At 41.2% G+C, this 25,290-nt stretch overlaps 1 protein-coding gene across 4 annotated transcripts in view; it reads right to left on the bottom strand.

The window, feature by feature from the left end:
- plekhf2 (pleckstrin homology and FYVE domain containing 2) overlaps nucleotides 1-23,298 on the bottom strand; it is a 44,562-nt gene extending 21,264 nt beyond the window's left edge. Inside the window, exon 1 of one of the 4 annotated variants that reach the window (XM_043688026.2) lies at nucleotides 23,018-23,298. The gene's annotated coding sequence lies outside the window, so the exon portion shown is untranslated. Of the gene's footprint in view, nucleotides 1-14,269; nucleotides 14,292-17,454; nucleotides 18,409-21,723; nucleotides 21,897-23,017 lie in introns of those variants that run through there. The other 3 variants (XM_087986549.1, XM_043688027.2, XM_087986548.1) reach the window with 3 other exon arrangements.
- Between the last annotated feature and the right edge of the window lie 1,992 nt (nucleotides 23,299-25,290).

Raw genomic sequence — 25,290 nt, 5'->3', positions numbered from 1 at the left:
TTCTAACTTGTATGTTCATATGCAAGCTTTCCATAGTTTACTTTGATCTTTCATCAGAACTAAAAAAAAACGGAATTAGCTAGAGACAGTTCAAGAGCTACCAACATTACAGTGAGCAATACCAGTATTGTCACTGTTGAACATTGAGATTCCACAATTACTGAGAAAAGCTGCCCAAATTTCTTCCAGCAACATACTTGATTGTTTCACTCTTTCCAAAACTGACTCGCAGTTTTACTTCCAACAGCACTGAGTTGTAATCATTTACAAATTAAAAGTTTGAAAGTTGACAATTTTAAAATACAGTTATTTCAGTTCGCATTAATTCCATCTCCAAACAAACATGACAAGGCCTTCATCAACAAACGTCAACTGAAACCAATTATTTCAAGAACACATGGCCAACGCCACAGTCATGGGAGACAAATGAAACAGACACTTGATAGATAGGGTCTTTCGTGCCAATTAGGAAAAAATTGTTGTGATAATCCACGCGATGAGTTAAATTATCGTAGATTAAGTGCTTGACTGAACAAAATCAAGTTTAAGAGCCAGGAGGCTTTGCTGCAACTCTACAAGACCCTGATGAGACCACACTTGGAATATTGTGTCCAGTTCTGCTTGGCCCACTATAGGAAAGATATGGAGGCTTTGGAGAGGTTGCAAAGAAGGCTTACCAGGATGCTGCCTGGACTGGAGGGCTTGTCTTACGAAGAGAGGTTGACTATGCCCGGACTTTTCTCTCTGGAGAGAAGGAGGAAGAAAGGTGACCTGATCGAGGTATGAAAGGTAATGAGAGGCATGCATAGAGTCAATAGCCAGAGACTTTTCCCCAGGGCAGGATTGACTGGCACGAGGGGTCATAGTTTTAAGATATTAGGAGGAAGGTATAGAGGAGACATCAGAGATAGGTTCTTTATGCAGAGAGTTGTGAATGCATTGCCAGCGGTGGTGGTGGAAGCAGAGCGATTAGAGACATTTAAGCGACTGCTGGACATGCACTTGGACAGCAGTGAATTGAGGGGTGCGTAGGTTAGGTTATTTTATTTTACACTAGGATTAATCCTCAGCACAACATCGAAGGGCCTGTTGTGTGCTGTACTTTTCTATGTTCTAAAATGTTGGGAAATGAACAATGGGCATTGGGAGGGAAACCTGGAATCTAGATAAATGTTCAAAAGCAGCAGGGAAGGTGTGGAAGTCTAATATTTCACAAAAATGGAAAGATTTTATTACTAATTGGAGAATGGTGGCCACCCGATTAAACAAAAAATCCCACCAAATTTCTTGGGAACACACCGCTAAACATAATATCACCCTCATCACCGATGATGGGGAAAAACCCTTCATTGGGAGGCTTTGAAGGCATTATGTGAAATGTACGAACTTAAAACCTACTAAAGATAAAAGAGAGAAAAGTGACTCTCCGGTACCACTGGACACGTCTGGATCCAGGCTTATTTGATAGTGCGGAAGAATCTGATAGAAATGAAAACTGTTCATCTCGTAGCACCCCCCCACAGCACTGATGGCAAACCTTTACCCCCAACCTGAATCAGCTCCACCCTACAATCAGTCCCAGACCCTCCCCCAAAGCTCCGCCACGTCCCCCCTTAACTTTCCAGGTCTTAGATGCTCAATCCAGTATTGATATTACCCCAGCCACATGCACTGATCCTGTCTGTTGCTGGACTCGCAGTCGTTTTAACTGTGGTAAATCAAAATCCAAGTCTATTCCTAATACCTTCCATGGAAGCCAGAGCAGTTCCCGGAAGCCTCAGCAAAACATGTATTTGACTGGGTGCCCAGATCTTAATTCTGAGTAATGCGTCCAAACCGGACTCCGATGCTGACTTCCCCACGAGCATTAATGCTATGACGAACCACCCTGATCAGAGGTCCCACCGCTCAGAATCCCCACTTGATTAAAGTTTTCGCTGGCGATACCTCCTTTAACGCAGGTAATATTTCCACCCAGTTCAATGCACTCTTGATGCAGTGTCTCCCTGATGAAATAGGTAAATCCATCCATTCTCATGCCCTAGATTGGTCAGAAAAAAAGTACGTCCCAGATGAAACAACTAGTCACCCACTTCTGAAGTTTGAATAAATCGGGCCTATCTGTGCCTGTTTAGCACAAAATGGTTCAGAGACCTGTCTGCAATATGGCCTCACGATATCAAGTGGGGCCAGTACCCTGTATTCCAGAGTGTGTGGATCCATACAGCAATGGCTGTGCCAAATACCTTAATGGTCCTGTGACACCCCCCTTTACACCAGGCGCCTCTCCTCGCCCTGTCCCAAACACACCGGACTTTCGAGATCAGGATTGGGGAATTCAATTTAACAGCAGACAGGTTGTTTCACCTGTGGTTCCTCTGGCCACTGGAGGAGTGACTGTCCACATAGACAGCCCTTTGCCAGGCCTATCGGACCTCCTCCCCGACAACTCAGGCAGAGTCCCGACCGCCTTGCCCCTTTCTCCACCCACAATCCATTCTGTCACTGACTAACACTCGGCAGACAAGGCCCCGCTCTAAGATGCAGTAATTTTCCCGACCTCAACTCTTCTGAGGAGGAACCCATCCTTTACCTTGGTGTCAAGTCTGCCCACTTACTCTTCCACTTGGACACTGGCACTATATCCTCTATGCTAGATGCTGACATCTGCTCACAGTATGAATTCCCCTCAACTGATGAAAAACTGCTCCTCTCAGGCCTTTCCTCCCAGGTCCAGGAATTCCCTCAACCTCTAAACTCATGGTTCATTATGGACAACAGAGTTCCCTTATTCAGTTTGCGGTCACTCCCTCTCCGAGCCTCAACCTTGCTGGTAGAGACATTCTCTGTCATTTGAATCTATCAGTCGCGTGTGCTGATGGGGGAAATTAGTAATTCCAGTGTTGCTGATCATCATGCCCATTGGTGGTCCTTGGACATCTCCAACTTTTCCCTGCCTCCTGATGCCTACCCAGGACATGTGAAATGTCAAGAGAGGTCCAATGGCATTCCCTTCAAAAGAGAGGAACAGTTCCTATGTGGTAAAGTCAATCGTACCCACCTCACGGTACCTTACCCTCACTCGGTGGCCATTGGCACCTACTTCCCAGGACAGTACCCTGTCTGGGGCACTGGGGACCGGCACACGACTGTCAGAAGCGCGATGTCTCAGAGGAATTTTGCACTGCCTATAAAGAGCTTCCCACCCTTCCTGCCGGACAGGCAGCTGGTTACAGTGCTGCAGGTTTTTTTTCTCCCTTGGGGCTTCTGAGGCTAACATGGCCGCCCACAACCCTAACTAACTTGCGGACTTACCATGTTGGGCAACACTACTTGCAGAGCGCTCAAGGTCATCTTCCAGAACCTGAACCAACTCAGACTTTTCTTCATGCAAAGTCACTATACATTGGATTACCTCCTCGCCTGTCAGGGTGGTGCTTGCTCTATAGTACAGGACAAATGTATGAGTCTGGATGATGTCACAGCTAATGTCACCCATTATGTCCACAAGATAGATGAATAATTAGGGTCTATAAAGGAGGGCAAGGGATGGGTTGGATGGGGGAACTGGGGGCTCAGAGGATGGAAGGACTGGTTGGTGAACGTGGCTATTTACGCAAGGGTGATTATAATGGGAAGCTTCCTGGGAATACCTGTTCTGAAATGCATCTTACATCGAGTGATAGACTTCATGCAGGGAATATTTCCAACAGGACGGGCTTTGGTGACCCGATACTCAGCTGTTAAGGATTCAAACGACAACCGCACCAAGGTCAGCCCCTATGCCATTGGTTTTCACAAAATGATAAAAGGGAATGAGAATACATATAAGGTATGAGCAGGTAGGGAAAGAGTTAAGTTTTGGGTTGTATGAGACAAAGGCTCAGCTAGCATGACTTGGTACAGATGAGAAATTGCAGTGAACAATGAAGTGCTAGAGGCAAGGGTAGTGGGTTAATGAGGTGAAAAGCATTCATTGTGTGAAGCCAGCTAACAAGGTTAAGAACATCCATTGTATGATGCCAGATGGCTTAAGCTTTACGCTCGCTGATTGTAACGGTTACCCAATCAATATAGATGTTGGCTTACTTAGAAGCTGTAAGTGCCTATATAATTTTGGGTGGCACAGTGGCTGGCACTGCTGCCTCACAGTACCAGGCACCCAGGTTCGATTCCTGTCTCCAGCAACTGTCTGTGTAGAGTTTACACATTCTCCCCATGTCCACATGGGTTTCCTCCCACAATCCAAAGATGTACAGGTCAGGTGAATTGGCCATGCTAAATTGCCTATGTGTTAATATATAAACAGTGTTAGGTGCATTAGTCAGAGGGAAATGGGTCTGGGTGGGTTACCATTCACAAGGTCCGTGTGGACTTTTGGGCCGAATGGCCTGTTTCCACACTGTAGGGAATCTAATCAAACCTAATAATTCCTTAAGAATTTCCTCAAGAGAAGACCAAGAACTCATGTCTCTGTGCACACGGGCGATCGTTCTCTGTCCCTCCAGGGTACAGGATAAAGATGAAGGAGGTAAAGCCACACTGTGTCTCTCAGTGTTTGCGTTAACTGATAGGGTAATAGGGAAACAGGACGACAACAGAGATAGGCTGGCATCAGCCTGGCTTTAAGAAACATAAATTATAAACGTTAATCCTAAACTTTATCAACAGTCAGAGACCATAATATAAGAAAACACTAATGAATCTATACACAAAAGACAGCTGCCAGATAGCCAACCATTTCAGAGACTTTGCTCATTCATTTAATCTCATTAAAGAGGAGTTTAAATGTTACTAACTTTTGGTTACTGATTGGGATGCGCTCTCAATCCAATGAACGGAAAACTTTGTCGCACAATTTAATAATTATTAGATAAAGTTTACATTAAAAGTTATTACACAACAGAGTAAACTCCTCTGCTAATTTAAACCAGCAACGCAGGAAAGATTCACCCTGTGCTGTAAACTTAAAATTTTAGAGGCAAAGAACTACTCAAAAGTCACTATTTGTGAGTTGTGGGTGGCACAGTGATTAGCACTGCTGCCTCACAGCACCAGAGACCCGGGTTCAATTCCCGCCTCAGGCGACCGACTGTGTGGAGTTTGCACGTTCTCCCCGTGTCTGCTTGGGTTTCCTCCGGGTGCTCCAGTTTCCTCCCACAGTCCAAAAATGTGCAGGTAAGGTGAATTGGCCATGTTAAATAGCCCGTAGTGTTAGGTAAGGGGTAAATGTAGGGGTATGGGTGAGTTGCGCTTCGGCGGGTCGGTGTGGACTTGTAATCTAATCAAAGTTTTCGCGAAGATTTGTAGCTCGGGTGCTCGTTGCTGTGGTTCTGTTCGCCGAGCTGGAAGTTTTTGTTGCAAACGTTTCGTCCCCTGGCTAGGCGACATCATCAGTGCTTGGGAGCCTCCTGCGAAGCGCTTCTTTGATGTTTCCTCCGGTGTTTATAGTGGTCTGTCCCTGCCGCTTCCGGTTGTCAGTTTCAGCTGTCCGCTGTAGTGGTTGGTATATTGGGTCCAGGTCGATGTGTTTGTTGATGGAGTTTGTGGATGAATGCCATGCCTCTAGGAATTCCCTGGCTGTTCTCTGTCTGGCTTGCCCTATGATAGTAGTGTTGTCCCAGTCAAATTCATGTTGCTTGTTGTCTGTGTGTGTGGCTACTAAGGATAGCTGGTCGTGTTGTTTCGTGGCTAGTTGATGTTCATGTATGCGGATTGTTAGCTGTCTTCCTGTTTGTCCTATATAGTGTTTTGTGCAGTCCTTGCATGGTATTTTGTACACTACATTCGTCTTGCTCATGTTGGGTATCGGGTCCTTCGTTCTGGTGAGTTGTTGCCTGAGCGTGGCTGTTGGTTTGTGTGCCATTATGAGTCCTAGGGGTCGCAGTAGTCTGGCTGTCAGTTCTGAGATGCTCCTGATGTATGGTAGTGTGGCTAGTTCTTTTGGTTGTGGTATGTCCTCGTTCCGTGGTCTTTCTCTTAGGCATCTGTTGATGAAGTTGCGCGGGTATCCGTTTTTGGCGAATACCTTGTATAGGTGTTCCTCTTCTTCTTTTTGCAGTTCTGGTGTACTGCAGTGTGTTGTGGCCCTTTTGAATAGTGTCCTGATGCAGCTTCGTTTGTGTGTGTTGGGGTGGTTACTTTCATAGTTTAGGACTTGGTCTGTGTGTGTGGCTTTCCTGTGTACCCTTGTAGTGAATTCTCCGTTCGGTGTTCTCTGTACCATCACGTCTAGGAATGGGAGTTGGCTATCCTTTTCTTCTTCTCTCGTGAATCGGATTCCTGTGAGTGTGGCGTTGATGATTCGGTGTGTAATCTAATCTAATCTAAAGTAAAAATTAACAACTTCATTCTTTAAGTCTAACAGAGAATATTAACTAACACCTTTCTCTTAAACTTCCCACTCTATAATACTAGTCTGATAAAAAAAATCTAGATTAATATTTACGAAAAAAAATCATGTTTCAAAACCAGCCAGCTTTGCTGAATCTCCTTTGTAGATTCTCTCCTGGTCAGTAGCAATGTTTTGTTGCACAGACTTCTTCCACAGACAGGCATCTCAGAAACTAGCACCCTACATCTGTTGGTCTTTTGGCAGTTATCTTAATTGCTCAAACATGCCCAGCTTAATACCCCATAACATCAGATTGTTTCATTGGTTTTAACATTATCAAAATACTAAGTTCAAACGCGATTGGAGTTTGGTATCTTGGGGCATAATTTAAAATGATTGGCCGAAGTTGAATTAGTTTTTGTCTCATGGCAACCCAGCTATTCTATTGGTGTTGACCATGTTACATTGTTACCTTGTTCAGAACACTATGCTGTGTCAGGCAGTTTTGCTAGATTTTCAACTCTCAAAGGTACAGTACATCTACACCTTCATGACAAATGTACGACAATGCAGTCAATCCTCAAGGAAATATGTACAACCCCTTTATCATTGTCAAAATATTTTATGTCACAAAGAGTACAGAAATGAAGTCAATCATTTACAAATCAAATAAAAACCTCTTTCACAATCAAATTACATCCCATTGCCTTAGGTCAGAACGTTGAAGACCAAACAGCCTCCAAATGATTGTAGCAAGTGGAAAATAAATTTGTGACTTCATGGTCAGGCCTCTCTTGTATAGTAACAAAGATCCTCCTTATAAAATAACTCTTCAGCAAACTGTGCTGAAAAATAACACAAGATATAAATATACACATGAATTGACATGGCCCTTCATGACATTGAAAATTAAAGTGTCATGTAATTTATATTACATAGGTGGCACAGTGGTTACCACTGAAGCTTCACAACATCAGGGACCCGGGCTTGTTTGATTGTCTATGTGAAGTTTGCAAGTTCGCCCCATGTCTGCACAGATTTCCATCAGACGCTCCAGCTTCCTCTCAAAGATGTGCAGGTTAGGTGGATTGGCCATGGTAAATTGCCCCATAATGTCCAGGGATGTGTAGAGTAGGTGGGTTAGCCATGGTTAGGTTCCATGGATAGGTTTGGGGAGGGGGGGGGGGTGGTGCAGACTCAATGGGCTAAACGGTCTCTACCTGTACTGTAGAGATTCTATGATTCAATATAGAGGTGGGAGAATAAGGCTGGCTGAATTATATGCCTATGCTCTTCAAAACTGGTGACAGTTTATTTTTCCATTTAATTTCATTAAGTTGTATGAATATATTGTAAATGGTACAAAATTAGTTCATTTATCCGACAGTCCCATAAACCCAATTGGTTAAACTGCCAAGTGAAACTGACTATTTTACCAATTATTTTGTGAAAGTACATATATACCCATGTAAAAGTCAAGTTTTTTGAACATTTTTAAAAGGTTAAATTTATGGGGTGGGCTGAAATTCATGCTACAGTCCAAAATATCTATTAGCAGAAGCCCAAACGAATAAAGAAAACAACACAAAGGGAGGTTGTCAACGGACTCTGACCTGATGCATCTTAAATTTTTGCACCAAATTCTTCCATTTCCCTCTATTTTCTCTTGTCCACTGTTGTTTTAATTTTTCAAACTGACAAATTTATTTCCTCATAACACTTATGTATAGGATAATATCTTGATTCACAAATGTTGATCTGCTATCTGAAGAACTAGGGTCAACTTTTACAGGAGATAATGGAAAATTTGACATTTTTTGGCCAAAATAGGGGGTCAGCTTTTACGAGATTGATTTTTACTTCAGCATATAGAGGAACCTCAACTATCTAAATACCAATTATCCAAAGGAGATCTTGAGGTCCCAACAGAAACATTACATCAAAGACGTGTGTCCAACACAAAGTGTGTCTTTTGTTTACAGTGATTAAAAGTGCTGCCGAGAAGAGTCCTGGACTGATGGAAGATGTTCAATTAGAGTGGAATATTGTGTATCCTTGTTTCTGTTTTTTAAAAGTGGGGACTGAAACAGAAAAGAACTGCTTTATAAACCAGGTTTGAAAGCAAAAGGCTGCAATTTTGAAAGCAAATAACCTAATACTTATGACAGCTGATACCAAATAACTATGATACCAATGGCAAACAACTATTTGAATAAGCAGAAATTGCAGCTTAAATTGGAGATGGTCTGGAGTAGAGGGTTTGTACAGATACAGCTCTTGTTAGAAATAAGTTGCAATTGGTCTTTTCCTGAGGTGTCCAGAACAAGAGGGCATAGATTTAGGGTGAGAGGGGAAAAGAGATCAGAGAGACCTAATGGGCAACTTTTTCACGCAGAGGGTGGTACGTGTATGGAATGAACTGCCAGAGGTCGTGGAGGAGGCTGGTACAATTGCAACATTTAAGAGGCATTTGGACGGGTATACGAATAGGAAGTGTTTGGAGGGATATGGGCCGGGTGCTGGACGAGACTGGGTTGGGATAGCTGGTCGGCATGGACGGGTTGGACCGAAGGGTCTGTTTCCATGCTGTACATCGTTATGACTCTATGGTCCACAGACGAGTAAGTTTTTGATGCCTGAAACCTTTTGCTTGCTAACAACTGTGACTCATCCTCAGGTGGCTGAGCAGCTTGGAGTTGAAAACAAGTCACAGAGAAACAGTGGGAAAAGAGAAAAAAAAAGTGTAAACCTTGTCCCAGCCTAGAAGCTACTGTTCTCTATCAAAAATTCAGTTCAAATCTGAATAAAACTAGTTAACTTTCCTGCAACAGGGCTTCCGCTATAACTTCTGATTTGATAAATCAGAGACGTTTTCCAAGTGAATCAGTTATTCTATACTTCTTACAAGCCAACGGAAGCATACAGAGAAAGATATCTGAACAAGGGGTCTGGCCAGTCAAAGAAGGATCACCTCAACAACAGAATTGGGAAACAAATTCCAATGAACTGACATCCTAGTTTTTCTACCTCCCATAATCTATTTTCTCTATTTGTTCATCTGTGCACAGGCTCGTTTAAGGGGATTAGAATTTTATTTAATAGTTTATATGCCAAGGGTTTACATCTATTTAATTATAACTATTGTCTAATTACTTGTAATAAACAATAATTCTTGATCAGTACTGAAAACTGTTTATACTTCGGTCTGAAAGTCAGGTAAATTGGGACATTGTACTTCTGTTTTAAAAAAAAGAACATTGGTACAACTCAGAACATCAAGGCTAATAAACAATACACTATACCAATGGGTCTTAACAGGAGCATAAAGACTAATGGTCGGCTGAACTGAATTTTAAAAAGTAACAATTTTTGTTACCCGTTTATGGTTAGAGCTGGGAGACGACGAACTGAAGACTCAACACTGGCAAAGTGGAACTGACCAAAGCAAAAACGTACACATCAGATAACCAGAAACAATCAGAAAACTCAGACGTCAGATAGGCAGAGGTGCCAAGTTAAGCTTGAACAGGTAGGAACATAAATCAGGAAACTATCAAAAGATAAAAGAAAGATGAGGATAGAAGTGAAACAAGCTATGGCAAAGTCAGAAATCATAGCACACGAGGTTATAGTCCAACAGGTGTATTTTAAATCAAAAGTTTTCAGAGCACTGCTCTTCATTAAGTGACTCGTCCAGACTAGAATCAAGAGGTAGATTTTGACAGGTAGGTGGAGAAATAAATCATGTAAAATAAAAGGAAGCAATTCACCTGATAAAGGAGCAGTGCACCGAAAGCCTGTGATTTCAAATAAACTGTTGGACTTTAACTTGGTGCCATGTGACTTCTGACCTTGCCCATCCCAGTCCAACACCAGCACCTTCACAAAGCTATGGAAATGATTAGATGTGGCGGCAGGGATACAACTTTTGCAGTCACAGCTAACAGTAATGATGAATAGTTGTTTTTCAAGACTTGAGGAAAGTATATAGTGATTTCCCTCAGGGATTGGAATTAGGATAATTGCTTTTCTTAACCTACATTAATGACCTTGTGTGTGAAGGGTTTAACTTCAATACAGTATTTGCTCATGTTATAATTTGGATGCATCTTAAACTTGTGACTGACCACAAAAGAACACAGACAAGATAATGAAATGGGTAGCTGAGCATGTAGTGGGTAGAATTTTGTGCAGACTAGTATGAAGAGATAGATTTTGATAGGGAGGAGGAGGAATAAACAATGTAAAAGAAAAGGATGCAATTTATAATGGGATGTAGGAATACACGGACTTGAGTACAAGTGCACAAATTATTGAAGGCTGCAGAGCACATTGAGATAATGGTTAAGAAGAGTTTTCTCAAGAATCAAAACAGGTAAAAGGAAGGAGATATTAATAAATCCTTAATAATGATAATATTAATTAATTAGGCAAGTTTTGAGTAGATTTGTAACTCAGGTTTGGGTTCTGGATGTAAATTTGCTTACTGAGCTGGAAGGTTCGTTTTCAGTTGTCTCAGCTCAGCACGTCTGAAAACGAACGTTCAGCAAACAAACTTACATCCATTAACTAAACATATCAGCTTCAATTGGGCAAGCTGCAGTATACTGGTCGTGTCACTGCACTAATAATCCAGCGACCAAGGTTTGGGATCATCGAATCCCTACAAAGTGGAAACAGGCCATTTGGCCCAATAAGTCCACATCAACCCTCCAAACAGCAACCCACCCAGTTCCATTCCCCCACCCTATTACTCTATACGTCACCTGACTAATGAACCTAACCTACACATCCCCAAACACAATGGGCAATTTAGCACAAGTCGAAAGTGTGGTGCTGGAAAAGCACAGCTGGTCAGACAGCACTTGAGAAGCAGGAGAAATCCAAGCACAAGCTCTTCATGAGGAATCTCAGATTTGTGGACGTAGAGGAGCATTAGAGTTGTTCTCCTTGAAGAGAAGATCAAGAGGAATTGATATCAATATTGGAATTGATATCAATATTCAAACTCATGGAGGAATATGGGCAAAGTAGATAGGGTGAGCAGAGACCAAGAATTACCAGACACCAATTTAAGGTCATGGCAATAGTACCAAAAATGAGTTTTTTCTTTTTATTAAAACACACACAATGATTAGGATTTGGAGTGCATTGCCTGAAAAGTGTGTTAGAGGCAACTTAATTGCAGCTTTTTAAAGAGAACTATGCAATTATCTGAAAGGAAAGAAATAGTAGCAAGACAGGAAAAGTATATGGTGAGCTGGACAAGCTGAATTGCCCTTGCAGGGAGACAGCATGTACAAACATGCACAACATTCTTCTTCCACATTGTAACTATTTTATGATTAACGATTGCTTCGTAGTACAGAACCTCAACATAACTAAAAAGGAGACAAAAAACAAAATCGAAGCTTTCTCATCTTGCATTCATCCAGACTATGCAAGGGACAGACTTAAAAAGGGAAACCATTTACACAATGGGCTATTATTAATAGGATGATGCAGCAAGAACAATTAACTGTTCCTCCAGAGGAACATCAGTGGGATCTGAAGTACTATCAGCCGAGAACCGACGTTCACTGGGCATTGTGTGTTAGGATTCCTACATTTCCACAAATGATACAATAACTTATTGATAATCTTGTCAACAGGGCCATAGCCATCTGCTCAGTGTAGGCTTAATGCTAAGTCAGGGAGTATTAAAGCTATCCTGCATAATACAAATTCCAACACCAGAGGATCAGTTTATATTGCAAAACCCCACCAAAGAGCCCACGTTCACCACTTTTGGCCCTGAGCGGTGCTCACTCTACCTCTGGTTGTCACAGAAAGGGAAAGTGTCGCAATAAATTGAACAGGAGAAACAAGTTGTCTCATGCTTCTCCCATACACTGCTAGTTTAAACAAGATGCTACCATCAAGCCAAAATGACATTCTGCCTATCATACAAATGAATAATCAAATGCATGTCAGTGCTGGTGTGCTGTCAGGTCTGTAGGTCATTTGTTCCAGTGACTAGCTGACCATTTTAAGCAACATGCCCCATTGAACATTCGCCACAGGCATAATAGCATACTCAACATTGGCCATGGTTGTAAGCCTCAGTTAAGTGTGTATACTATTAGATGTAATTCTGCCAGTGAAAATCACTAAATAATCCAACAGTACTAAGTTACACTAGAAATCAACTTAAGATCATCAGTCAGCCACTCAGTGAAATATATATATCCTGTCTTACAAAAACAAAGAAATTTCTGCATAACTTTATGACAAGAGGGTTACGAAGACTGCCAATTTCTACTGCATTCACATAGCAATACGTGAGTAATCAGAATCCACCTGTCTACCTGCCTTATCCAAGAGTTTGGACCAGCAGTTGATTTTCTTCTTATTAGACAGCACTTTCCAAACCATGAAAATAAGACCATTGGAACAGCTCAAGCTTGCTCCGCATTCAATAAGATCATAGCTGATCTGATGGCATTCTTCACATCCACTTTCCTGCCCTTTCCCTATAACCCTCAATTCTGCTACTGACTAACAATCTGTCTCAGCCTTAAATATACAAAAGGACTCTGCCTCCACAGCTCTCTGTGGTAAGGAATTCTAAAGACTCTCAACCCTCGAAAAAATTCATCTCAGTCTTAAATTGGCATCCTTTTATTCTGGAACCATGCCTGCTCCTAGACTCTCCCATGAGGGGAAACATCCTCTCACATTTATGCTGTCAAGATGCTTCAGAGTTCTAATTGTTGAGGAGATCACTTCTCATTCTTCTAAATTCCAATGAGTAAAGTCCATCCTGTTTGACTTATAAGCAAAGGCTAATCTCTTCCTACCAGGGATCATCCTGGTGAACTTTCTCTGCACTGCCTCCAATAAAATATTTTTCCTTGAATAATGGGACCAAAATTGCTCACAGTTGTCCAGATGTGGTCACAGCAGGACCTCGTATGAGTGCAGTAAGACTTCCCTACTCTTATACTCCAACACCTTTTTGTGCTTCCTTCCAAAATGAACTTTGCATTTTTCCATGTTATACTCCATTTGCCATCTTTTTGCTTCTTAACCCATCAATATCTCTGTGTAAACTGTTTGTATCCCTGTCGCTACCTACCTCGCCACTTTTTTCTTTAGCATCTGCAAATTTGGCTACAGTACCTTCATTTTATTACTCCGGGTCTTTGATATATCTTGTGAACAGGTGGAGTTCCAGCACTGATTGCTATGGAACCCCACTTGCCACGGATTACCAACCTGGAAAAGAACCCCTTATCCCCACTTGCCATTTCTGGCCCACGGCCAATTCTCTATCCATGCCAATATACTACAGCCAATAGTGGGCTCTTACAATATAACCTTTTGAGAAGTACATTATTGAATGTCATCTTGAAATCCAAATACAACACATCTATCCACTCGAGTTGAGGCTTCCTTGAAAAACTCCAACAGATTCGTCAGACACTATTTCTCTTCCATGAAGTCAAATTGACTCTGCTTGGTTAGATGATTTCGCAAGTGTTCTGTATTACTTCCTTCACAGTTGATCCCAATACTTTCCCAACAATAGATGTTAGACTAATCCATCTATAGTTACCTTTTTATCTTCCTCCCTTTTTAAATAGGTGTGTCACTGATAGTTTTCCCAATGCTGTGGAACTTACCCAGAATCCAATAATTTTGAAAAGTTACAACTAATATATCCACTACCTCATCTGCTATCTCTATTCTGGAGACTTTGCTGCCTTTAGCCCCACTAGTTTGACTAATATTACTTCATTACCGATGAGGACAATGCTACTTAACTCCTCCCATGTATCCTCTCGTATTAAAAGGAATGCTTGAAGTGTCTTCCACCATAAAAATTGATAGAAGGAAAAGGCCACAGATACTTGGGAATGCCACAACCTCCAATTTCACCCACAACCTACTCACCATCCTGACTTGGAAATATATTGCCACTGCTTCAATACTCCAATTCCGGAAGTTTCTCCTTAACAGTATTGTGGGTCCACCTAAAAACACAGACTGCAGCAGTTCAAAGCAACAACTGACCATCTTCTCAAAGGTAACTAGATGCAATAAATTTGACTCAGCCAGCAACAACATTCCATGGGTGAATATTTAAGTATTCTCTCCATGCCAATAATGGCCCAACCAATCAGCCTTGTTTTCCCATGCTTGATAAATTACTGTCGCTTTTCTCAAACCTGCTCCTTACATCCTTAGGAGCAGATGAAGAAAAGCTTCAGCTTCTAATATTCTAAGGCCTCTTTTATAGCCTGGAAACACAGCTTTGCACCACAATCCTCCAGGCAGTGAATATTATATGATTCTGTTAGCAGCAGTACTGTCAGACTTCCCACTCCTTGATCATCAAGGCAGCAAGTGAAACTCCAGTACATTGTGGACTGTGTGTACAGCATTAGTCCTAAACAAGAATGAATTAATTAGGACAGAACTTAACTATTCAGCATATTGTGCCAGTGTCATGCCTTGCAAAGAACACTGCTCAATGCTCTCTCCCATGGAACTACATATCTTTCCCTTCAAATAAATACATAAATCCCTTTTGAAGAGGGTACAGTGAATTAAAGAAATGGTAATCTAAGTTTCTTAGATACATGCCATTACATTCTATTAAGTACAAAAATAAGGGGAATATAAAATATGATACGAGATGTATGTGCACTATATGTCAGATAAATTCTTCAAGCAAGGACCAGCCCAATACAAACATCGAGATGTTAAAAGAAGACGAAAATAAAACTAGTGAGGAATCAATAAGAAACAAAAAACGTAATGAAATTAATTTTATTTCTACCACAAGTAAATACAAAGCAGGTAAGGGTTGGGTGGCACCACCGACAAAGACAGTGCTAAGTACTTATAGGCATCAGGGAAGGCTGCAATACTCAGGGAGAACTTTATTTCTGGGTTTACTAAGAATGAAGAATCTCAATATTTGTAGTAGCAGAGATGTTTTAGGAATTAGATAGGGTGAAATCTGATAGGAAGGACCTGCTGAAAAGCTGAATATGCTAGAGAGGATATGTATCTGATGCATTCAGTTTACCAAGAGGAAGTGGACATAGTGTCAGGACTTTCTATATTCGTCCATTCTTCTGTAAATACAGGTGTTTCCAGTGGATTGGAAAACGACTACACTGACCTCTGTTAAACAAAGGGTGTCAAGAAGATGTCTAGTAATGACAGGTTAGTCAGTTTGACATCAAAGGCAAGGTTTGAAAACAATAACAGAATTTTTTAAAAAGGCATTTGAAGAAATCAGACTTGTATAGGGCCTTGGTGAGACCACCTGGAATATTGCATGCAGTTTTGATCTCCTTATGTCAAAAGATTAAATGTGAATGTCTCTCTGGACATTAATGTAATATTAAAGGGTTAAATCGCACTGTCTTTGGGTGGGGATAACAATGAAAGAATGCGGATGACTATCCATTGTAATTTACACTTCATCTCGACAGTCATTTGCTATTACTCCCCTGCTATTGTCAAGTTAGACTATAATGCAAACTCTTCCATCCAGAATTGCTTTCTGGCCAGAGGTATGTTGCACCTGCATTGTCTTGAGGAATCACAGTCAGGAAATCGTCTGCACTGGGCGACACGGTGGCTCAGTGGTTAGCACTGCTACCTCACAGCACCAGGGTCCCAAGTTCGATTCCTGGGTGACTGTCTGTGTGGAGTTTGCACATTCTCCCCATGTCTGCGTGGGTTTCCTCCAGATGCTCGGCTTCCTCCCACAGTCCAAAGATGTACAGGTCAGGTGAATTGGCCATGCTAAATTGCCCATAGTGTTAGGTGCATTAGTTAGAGGGAATGGGTCTGGGTAGGTTCCGCTTCGGAGGGTTGGTGCGGACTCGTTGGGCCGAAGGGCCTGTTTCCACACTGTAGGGAATCTAATCTAATCGTAACGAGTCCCTAGGGTTAGGGCATTAGCATTATCTCTGAGGATGATCTCATCCTGCCATTGTACCTGGGGTAACATGACAGAGTAACTGAGTTGTCTTGAGTGGCAGGTGACTGTGGGGGAGCGGCCAGAGCATCTGTCAGCATGGCCAATTTACCTGGTTAAAGGTTTGTTCAGGGCCTTACTTTGACTTGATTTCGCATGCCTGCAAAGAGGGCCAAAGGGGGCCACCTAGCTTGTACAAGCTTTAATAAACTTGAACTGTTTGCAAAAGTTGGTGTGCGCGAGTTACATCTCATATGTGAAACCTCAGGAAAAGAGCCCAACATATGAAAAGGAAGAATGTTCTGGCTTTAGAGGGAGAGCAAGAAAGGTTTAACAAACCGATTCCTGGGATAGTAAGACTGACCTTTGAAAAGAGACTGGATTGGTTAAAACTATATTGATTAGAGTTTAGAAGAATGAGGGGTATCTTGTCGAAACCTAACAGGACAAGACAGCACAAACATAGAATGGATGCTCCCGATAACCAAATGGTTCCTAACCGGGTTCCTAGTCTGAAGATACAGAGTAGACCATTTTGAACTGGAACAAGGAGAAATTTCTTCAGTCAGCCTGTGAAATTCTCTGCAACAGAAGCAATTGAGGCCAAAATAGGTTTTTAAAAATGAGATACAGTTCTCAGGGCTGAAGGGAGTAAAGGGTATGGGGAGAAGGCAGAAACAGAGTAGAGTTGATTGATAAGCTTGAATCATACTTAATGGTGTAGCAGGCTAATGTCTATAACTGCTCTATTTTTCTGTTTCTACAAGTCCAATAAAGAGAACCAATTTAAGATTTGAAAAAGAGAGATGATCTTTTAGTAATCTAATTCAATTATTTTATGAGTAGCAAAAGATTTAAGAAAGGCAGGCAACACAATGGATGTGTTGATTTTAGTAAGCATTTCGCAAAGTCTGGTTACCATAATTGAAACATAAGGAATGGGGAATCAGCTTAATTTTAAAAAAAGTTTAAGGACAAACAAGGCTAAGTCATGTAGGATGTAAATTGAGAGATTTTGTAAATGTGTAATGAACGCTGTGTGGAATGCTAAAAATTAACTTCAGAATATTTCTGCAACCATGGTGATTTCTCTTCAACAATCTTGAAGGTCCAGCTTTTGAATTAATAGATTTTTGCTTACCTTACAATCGTTTCACAAACCAGCCAGGTAAATAATCGGTCCTTAAGGTCTGTTATAATGATTTCTGCCACTTAGAATATTTTCTAAGGGAAATACCCATACCTTTGAGAGATTTTATTTTTTGTTTTAGTTTTGCTCAGTCCTATAATTGGATTGGAGTTTTTGGAAGAAGTAACGAAGAGGATTGTTAAGGGCAGAGTGGTGGACGGGATCTATATGGACTTCAGTACGGCATTCGACAAAGTTTCCCAGGGTCATGGTAGACTGGTTAGCAAGATTAGAAAAACTGGAATACAGGGAGAGTGAACCATTTGGATACAGAACTGGCTTGAAGGTAGAAGACAGAGGGTGATAGTGGAAAGTTACTTTTCAGACTGGAGGCCTGAGACAAGCAGTCTGCCATGAGGATTCATAATGGGTCTACTGTTTTTCTTCATTTATATAAATGACTTGGATGTGAACATAAGAGGTATGGTTAGTAAGTTTGCAGGTGACACCAAAATTGGCAGTGTAGTGGACAGCGAAGGTGGTTACCTCAGTAACATGACCTTGAGCAGATGGACCAAGTGGGCTGAACAGTGGCAGATGGTGTTTATTTTTGATCAATGCGAGGTGCTGCATTTTGGAAAGGTGAACCGGGGTGTCATACAATTAATGTAAAGGCCCTAGGGAGTGTTGCTGAATAAAGAGAACTTGGGAGTGCAGGTTCATAGCTCCTTGTAAGTGGAGGTGCAGGTAGATAAGATAGTGAAGGCGGCACTCAATATGCTTTCTTTATTAGTCAGTACATGGATGTAGGAGTTGGGAGGTCATGTTGCAGCTGTACAGCACTTGGTTAGGCCACTTTTGGAATACTGTGCGCAATTCTGGTCTCCCTCCAATAGGAATGATGTTGTGAAACTTGAAAGGGTTCAGAAAAGATTTACAAAGGATGTTGCCAGGTTGGAGGGGTTGAGCCATAGGGAGTGACCGAATAAGCTCTGGCTATTTTCCCTGAAGGGTCGGAGGCTGAGGGTGACCTTATGGGCGTTTATAAAATCATGAGGGGCATGGATATGGTAAACAGCCAAGGCCTTTTCCCTGGTGGGGGAGTCCAAAACTAGAGGGCATAGGTTTAAGGTGAGAGGGAAAGATTTAAAAGAGGATCTAAGGGCCGCTTCGCAGAGAGGATGGTGCTTGTATTGAATGAGCTACCAGAGGAAGTGATGGTGGCTGGTACAATTACAACATTTAAAAGGCATCGATATGGATATAAATACAAAGGATTGAAAGAGATATGGTTGAAATGCTGACAAATGGAACTGGATTAATTTAGGATATCTGGTCGGCATGGACGAGTTGGACTGAAAGGTCTGTTTCCATGCTCTATAAGTCCTTGGATGAAGACGTCTGTAAACAAGCAATCCTGGGAAGGAAAGGATATAATGAAGTAGGTTACTGCAGAGTAAAGAGTTAAGATTTACCCCAGGTCAAAAATGTTGGGATAAAACCTAGAAGAGGTTATTTAAAGTGGACTATTGACTATTGCCTATTGACTACATTTAAGATGAGGTTTACAATAGCTCCAGGAATAAGCTACAGGCAGTTCAAATTCATAAGGTGAAGTCACAAGTGAAAGAAACCAACAAGCTGTTAGGGACTTGGACTCATGAGTACTGCAGAGTAACAATTTTGGATATTATGCGACGTATCTTTTGGGTTCTATACCCAACCTAATAACTTTCTTCATTTATAAAGTAGCATTTTGACATTAATGAGATTGTACATATTAATGGTATTAATGTGATTATACATATACTATGTAGTTAAAAATGCATGAACTTCTGTTCCGAGTAAATTGCTTGGATTATTCTATCTTCATTTCTTTTTTCAACTCTACAACACAATGCAAGAGGCCACTTCATTAAAACTGAAGCAAACCAAAATATGATACAGGATAGCCAGAATTCAATCTGGAATTCAACTTGTCCAGCAATATCAGCTGGGATCATAGATAGTTAATGAATCTTTTTCAGACTGCAGCATGATTGAGAGTGGTATTTCCTAAGGGTCGATGCTCGAGCCACAGCTTTTATTTTGACACAGATAAAAGGCTTAGTTTGCAGAATACAGTTAAAAATTAAATATTCATTATGCCAAACCGAGATGTGTCAAACCTCGATGATACTAATCAGCTATCAGACAAGATATATTATTAAAACACACAGACAATGGCAGATGGAATTCAAAATCAAGAGGTGAAAGGTGATGTATTTGGCAGAAGAGACATGAGGCAAAACAAACTAATTGACAGTTCTACTGAGCATGCAGAAACAGAGCATACTGAGGGTTTATGTTTATCAGTCTTTGAAGGTGAAAGACCACACTGGTAGCCTAGTCAATTCTAAGGAAGTTAAGTCAAAATTTTATAAAGTTTGGGTTAGAGCATAAGTCAGGTGCTGCAACTCTGCTAATCACCATAGTTTAGGAAGTAGTTTTGAACTTTTGACAGGTTGAGAGAAGATTCACTGGAATTGTTCCAGGTATGGAGATGTCAGCTACAAGGTTGGGTCACAAGTAAAGCAACTGAAGGAGTCAATGACAGCACCATCAAGCAACAGGTACACACTTAAAAGTCTCTCTCTACTGACTCTACTAGAGTTTAGATCTCAAAGTTCATTAAGTCAGACATGGGCACAACAGCTAAACATCCAGAAACATAATAGTAACCACACTCAATACCATTTGACTAAGAATAGAACCAAGCAGCCTTAAAATCAAAACCAGTGGAAATTCAACAGCAAAATCATCTCCTGGTCAGAAATACACAAAGCAAAAAATTTGGCAATGGCTATTATGGGCCATTCATCACATCCTGAGGCAAGCATCTTTGGCTGAACCAACTAGTTGGCTGAATGACCTTCAATCTTTGACAATGTCAGGTCACTTGCTGACATTTCTGCAATTCAATTTGCAACTCCTTTAATAATAAAACAAATCATGCCAGCCAACAACAGAACTTTTATTACGTTTAGGCTTTTGTTAACAAGTAACTGGTAACAATTACTCCATGCAACGGCAAGTAGTGACTACCTTCGATAAAAGAAAGGCCGGATTAATTTGATTTTTAATGGCACCATCACCCCCAAGTCTATCTCTATGAACATCTTGAAATGCAAGCTGTGAGAAAGACTGCATAATCTGGTTTCACCATGTACACAGAGTGCTTTCCATCATCAATTTTCTGACCTTTCTTCCTCTACAAATTATCCCAGTGACTCAACGAAGTTGCTCACCTTCCAGACACTATCTTTTTCTTTCACAAAAAAATGCTTCAAAACATTTTTACAGAAGGAAAAAATGAAGACTGGTCAGGGAATGGTAACCAAGTCTCACGGACTGAAATAGGGATGTACTTTAGAACAATTTGGAGGAAGAACACCAGATAAATATTTAATAAGTGTACCTATGTTACAATTAGAGCCTTAGGAATTATCCTGAATTTTAACAGGAAAAATAGAATCCAAATCAATTGTAGGATGTTAAGCTTTTAAACATTTTATGAAAGATCTATAGAGTACCTTTGGCGTGGACAAAAACTCCAAATGCAGCTTAACTAACATTTAAATTACTATCTCAAACAGAAACAAATTGCAGGAGAGGTTGGATCAGTGGGCTCAAAACATTAACTCTGCTTTCTCTTCACAGATGATGCCAGATGTGCAGGGTTGTTCTAGCAATTTCCATTTTTTGTTTCAAATTCCCAGCATCCACAGTTGTTTGTTTTACTATATGTCACAAACCAAACCTAATCATGTAAAGCAGTTTTTCAATCACAACAATCAAGAACACAACTGAAACAATGCTGCATTAAAAAAATTCATTTAAATTATATACTTTGTACCCACAAAGCTCAAGCTCTTTGCATCGCAAACATTCCCATAAACATCCTAAGTTTCCTTCAGAAAGTCACTAAAAAAAATCAATAAACCATCCCTTATCCATTAAATTTAATGGCACTGGTGAACAAAAGATCGTAATGAAGTACTCACAATTCCAAAGTAAATATTTTAAACTTAAATGTTAACTTGACAAAGAAATTCAATTAAGAAAAATAAATTCTTTAGTATTAATGTGCTTCAAATAAAAGCCATTCCAAAAGTTCTGCTAAATTAGAAGTGTTACTAGATGAATACACTGAATTTCATGAAATAAGGATAATTATAAATTGACTGTTTATGACATTTAATAGTTAAACTGAAACACACGGAAATGGGAGTAGATCCATACCTGAAATTCCATTTAGCCGCCTTTGCTCAGTAACTCTATAGAGGCAGGTAACAAGTTTTTTTTTGAAGTTAAAAATCACAACCCCAGGTTATAGTCAAACACGTTTACTTGTAAGTACTAGCTTTCGGACGTACTTAGCTACCTAACAAAGCAGCGCTCCGAAAATTACTTCCAAATAGACCTGTTGGACTATAACCTGATGTTATGTGATTTTTAACTTTGTCCACCCCAGTCCAACACCGGCACCTCATCAAAGTTTTTTTATGACAGATTTGACCAATTCAAGTCACATTCACAGCCTTTTGAATCCCTAATTTGGTCGAGCGTTTGCATGAAGCGCTTCCTGATTTCAGTCCGGATAACTTAGTTCACATTCAGATCCTCAATTAACATTAGGTTGAGACACGGTAGAAACTTGGTTAGTTAAAAAAACATTCTGTCCGAGATGCTTAAATTACATATGTGCTGGCAACCACTGTACCTTTTACCCTGACATGTTTAAACACAATTTATTTTTTGACGGCAAGCGTGTCAATTTCAAACAGTGGCGTTCAATCTGAACAACTCCAGTGCTAGATGCAACCGACAAATTTAAGCGCAGCTAAAGCTCGCATTACCAGTTCGACCAGAAGCATACGCCCAGAAACGACAACTTGAGAAAACAAGGACTTGCTGCTACGACTTTTTTTTTAGGGAAAACGAAAAGTCAACGCCTATGATCTGAAAGTACAATTAACTCGGGACCGGCACAAGGCGAATTGCAACAGATCCCCAGTGAACCCCTTATAAGACACAGAAGGTGTCAAAGAACAGCGGTTTTTTTCCTTTAAAATTGCAACGCGGCCTGTGGACGAAAACATGTGAATATTTCACGAAATGAAGTGGACCGACAGCCCCAGGAACTTTTCCCGGGAAAACAATCCCCAACAGCCGAATGCCCTGGAAACGGGGACCGGGACAGCCACCCCGTCTCCCGGGTACTCAGGACTGCCCCAGGACCTCTCCCGCCCCCGGCCCCCCAAATATTGTTGATTTTCCTTTGGAGCACGACCACTGACAGGACATAAGTTCCCGAGGTGACCATTTTCGCTACCCTTTTAGCGGGCGGGACTGGCTGGATGTTACCGCTCGCCCGGAGCCTGTCCTCCCTGCTCTCCTCCCCGCTCCGCCAAGCTCCCGGGGACGCGGGGCAGCAGTCCCTCCTCGTCCTCCTCCTTCTCACTTAAATTCCCACAAACGGCCAGCGTGGACTCGCAACTTCTACAAACGACAACGGCCGCCTCCCCTCGCTCACCATTGAGTTCGCCAGGCGTCAAACTGGGTGCAGTTCGCTTCAGCCTGAAGCGGGCGTCGACTCCCTTAGCTTCTCTCCAAAGTTTTGCCTTCGCCTCGCCCTCCGGGCTCTCTCACTTTCTTTCTCTGTCCCCAGAGGATCGCAATATGGCGCCGACGGAATTGGCCTCAGGATCGCGAGCGCCCAGCCGTTGCCCGCGACGTTCGTACGCACAATCCGGCGGCGGTGGCGTCATCACGTCGACGCGAGGGAATCCCCAGCGCATCACGTGAGGAAGAGGTTACATCACCGAGCAGACCACTGTTACCCAAGGCTGGAAACCACATTCCACAGACTCATCTCCATCACATCACAATTTAAGCAGCAAACAAACTGTGATCAGACCAGAACAGAATACAGAAATCAAAGGAGATTATCCACGACCACATCGGCTCAGATAAAAAAAACAAGAGAACATACACTTCTAAATGAAGAGGTCTGAAATAAACTGAAAACGAAAATATTGCTGGAAATTACAATGGGCCAGGGTTTCGACTCTAGATGGCAATTCATCAGACCTCTGAAATAAAATTTATTTTCTTGTTTTGAAAAGGAGAACCACTGTAGGTTTAAAAAACGCAAAGAACTTTGGATGCTGGAAATCTGAAACAAAATCGAAATTGCTATAAATACTCAACAGGTCTAGCAACAAAAAGAGAAAATGTTGGAAAATCTCAGCAGGTCTGGCAGCATCTGTAAGGAGAGAAAAGAGCTGACGTTTCTAGTGTAACTGACTCTTTGTCAAAGTTCCGTAGAGGTCTGGCAACATCTATGGAGAGAAATAGCGATAACGTTTCGACAACAGTGACCTTTCGTCAGAAATGAGAGTCACGGCACCAAAATTAGAAGTCACTGGACTCGAAACGTTAACTCTGCTTTCTTAATAGGCAGTCCCTATTTTTAAGCTCTAATCACCAAACGTTGGACATTGGGATTCCTTTAGAACTGAGTTCTTTTTGTATTCCATATTTAGTATTTCCTGAGACCTCACTTAACTGTTACAATAGAAATTAACCTTCCAAAAAGATAAACAAAAGATTTATTAAGCACCACACTACCCAATTATGAATACAGTGGTTTTGAAAATAAAAATATTTTGTTCTGTGAAGAAATTAAAACTAATCTTCAAATGGAGGTGGGCAGAGGGGACAACAATCATCCTGGCATTATGAGTATCTCCCTATGATCATTGGTTGAAAGGGTTTAGACAATTGATTGACACAGCAGAGATGACCAGTACCAAAATAAGATACATCAACAGGGACAAGGGGGAAGAAAGAAAGAGGATCCACGACTTTGTTGGAATCAGGAGCTCCTCACATTAGCCCGAGAGATGAACAAAGACCATTCTACCACAGACTGCATGATATGAGGCCAAACAGTCGCATCCCAAAACCAACAGTACTACTTCTCCATTCTACAGAACAGTTTCAGGATCAGTGAAACATTGTCATCTGTCACAGTTGGAGTTTTTTGCATAACTAACTAATGTATCATATCTAACCTGTTACTTCTTAACAAGCTCAAGAAAATATCAAAAAAGTGCTCCAGATTATTGACAGCCTATATTACATAATTGTTGTCATGAATATCCAAAATCAGCAGGGTGTCAGAAGTAATATATCAGAATCGGATATCAGACATCTGAACAGAAGTCAAGACTTGATTGGCTGTAAATTTGGGAAGCCAGGAAGCAGCAATAATAGATTGTAGTTAAACATGTATGGAATAACCCTAAGAGAAACGAGAAAAGTCCAATGGTTCTCGCCTTTCTAGACAGAGTTAATAGAAAGTTTGAGTTACAAATCTATTTTGAGAGACTCTATCAGGAGGTTTTGAAGGGTAAGATTAAGATAAAGAAAATCTGTAATAAATTGGCCTGCAGCGCCCACATATGTGCCTAGCAGCTGAATAAAAAATACAAGGAGTCAAGTTACAAAGTTAAAGAAGGTCAAATGACATCTTACAGAGAATTAAGATAGGAGATAGAAACACATAATGAGGAACACTGTAAGAAGAAACAGAGAAAAAATTAGAATAAAACACTGATTTGAGAGCAGAGAATGCAGCATTGAGGGAAGAACTAGAGGTTGAAAGGGTAACAGCAAAATTTAAATGACTCCAGACAGAAATTAGCCCACAACAAGCAATGATAGATGCATTCTCTGCAAGTATGACAAGCAACCTTGACATTTATTGGGAAAGCAATTTGGTGATTTCAGGCCTTGTTGGGC

Source organism: Chiloscyllium plagiosum, unplaced genomic scaffold (assembly GCF_037043375.1).
Source record: "Chiloscyllium plagiosum isolate Xiang-an unplaced genomic scaffold, Cpla_swu_hap1 HiC_scaffold_4, whole genome shotgun sequence".
Taxonomy (NCBI): Eukaryota; Metazoa; Chordata; class Chondrichthyes; order Orectolobiformes; family Hemiscylliidae; genus Chiloscyllium; species Chiloscyllium plagiosum.
The sequence above is the reverse complement of the archived record's forward strand: the minus strand, read 5'-3'. Positions and strand labels throughout refer to the sequence as shown.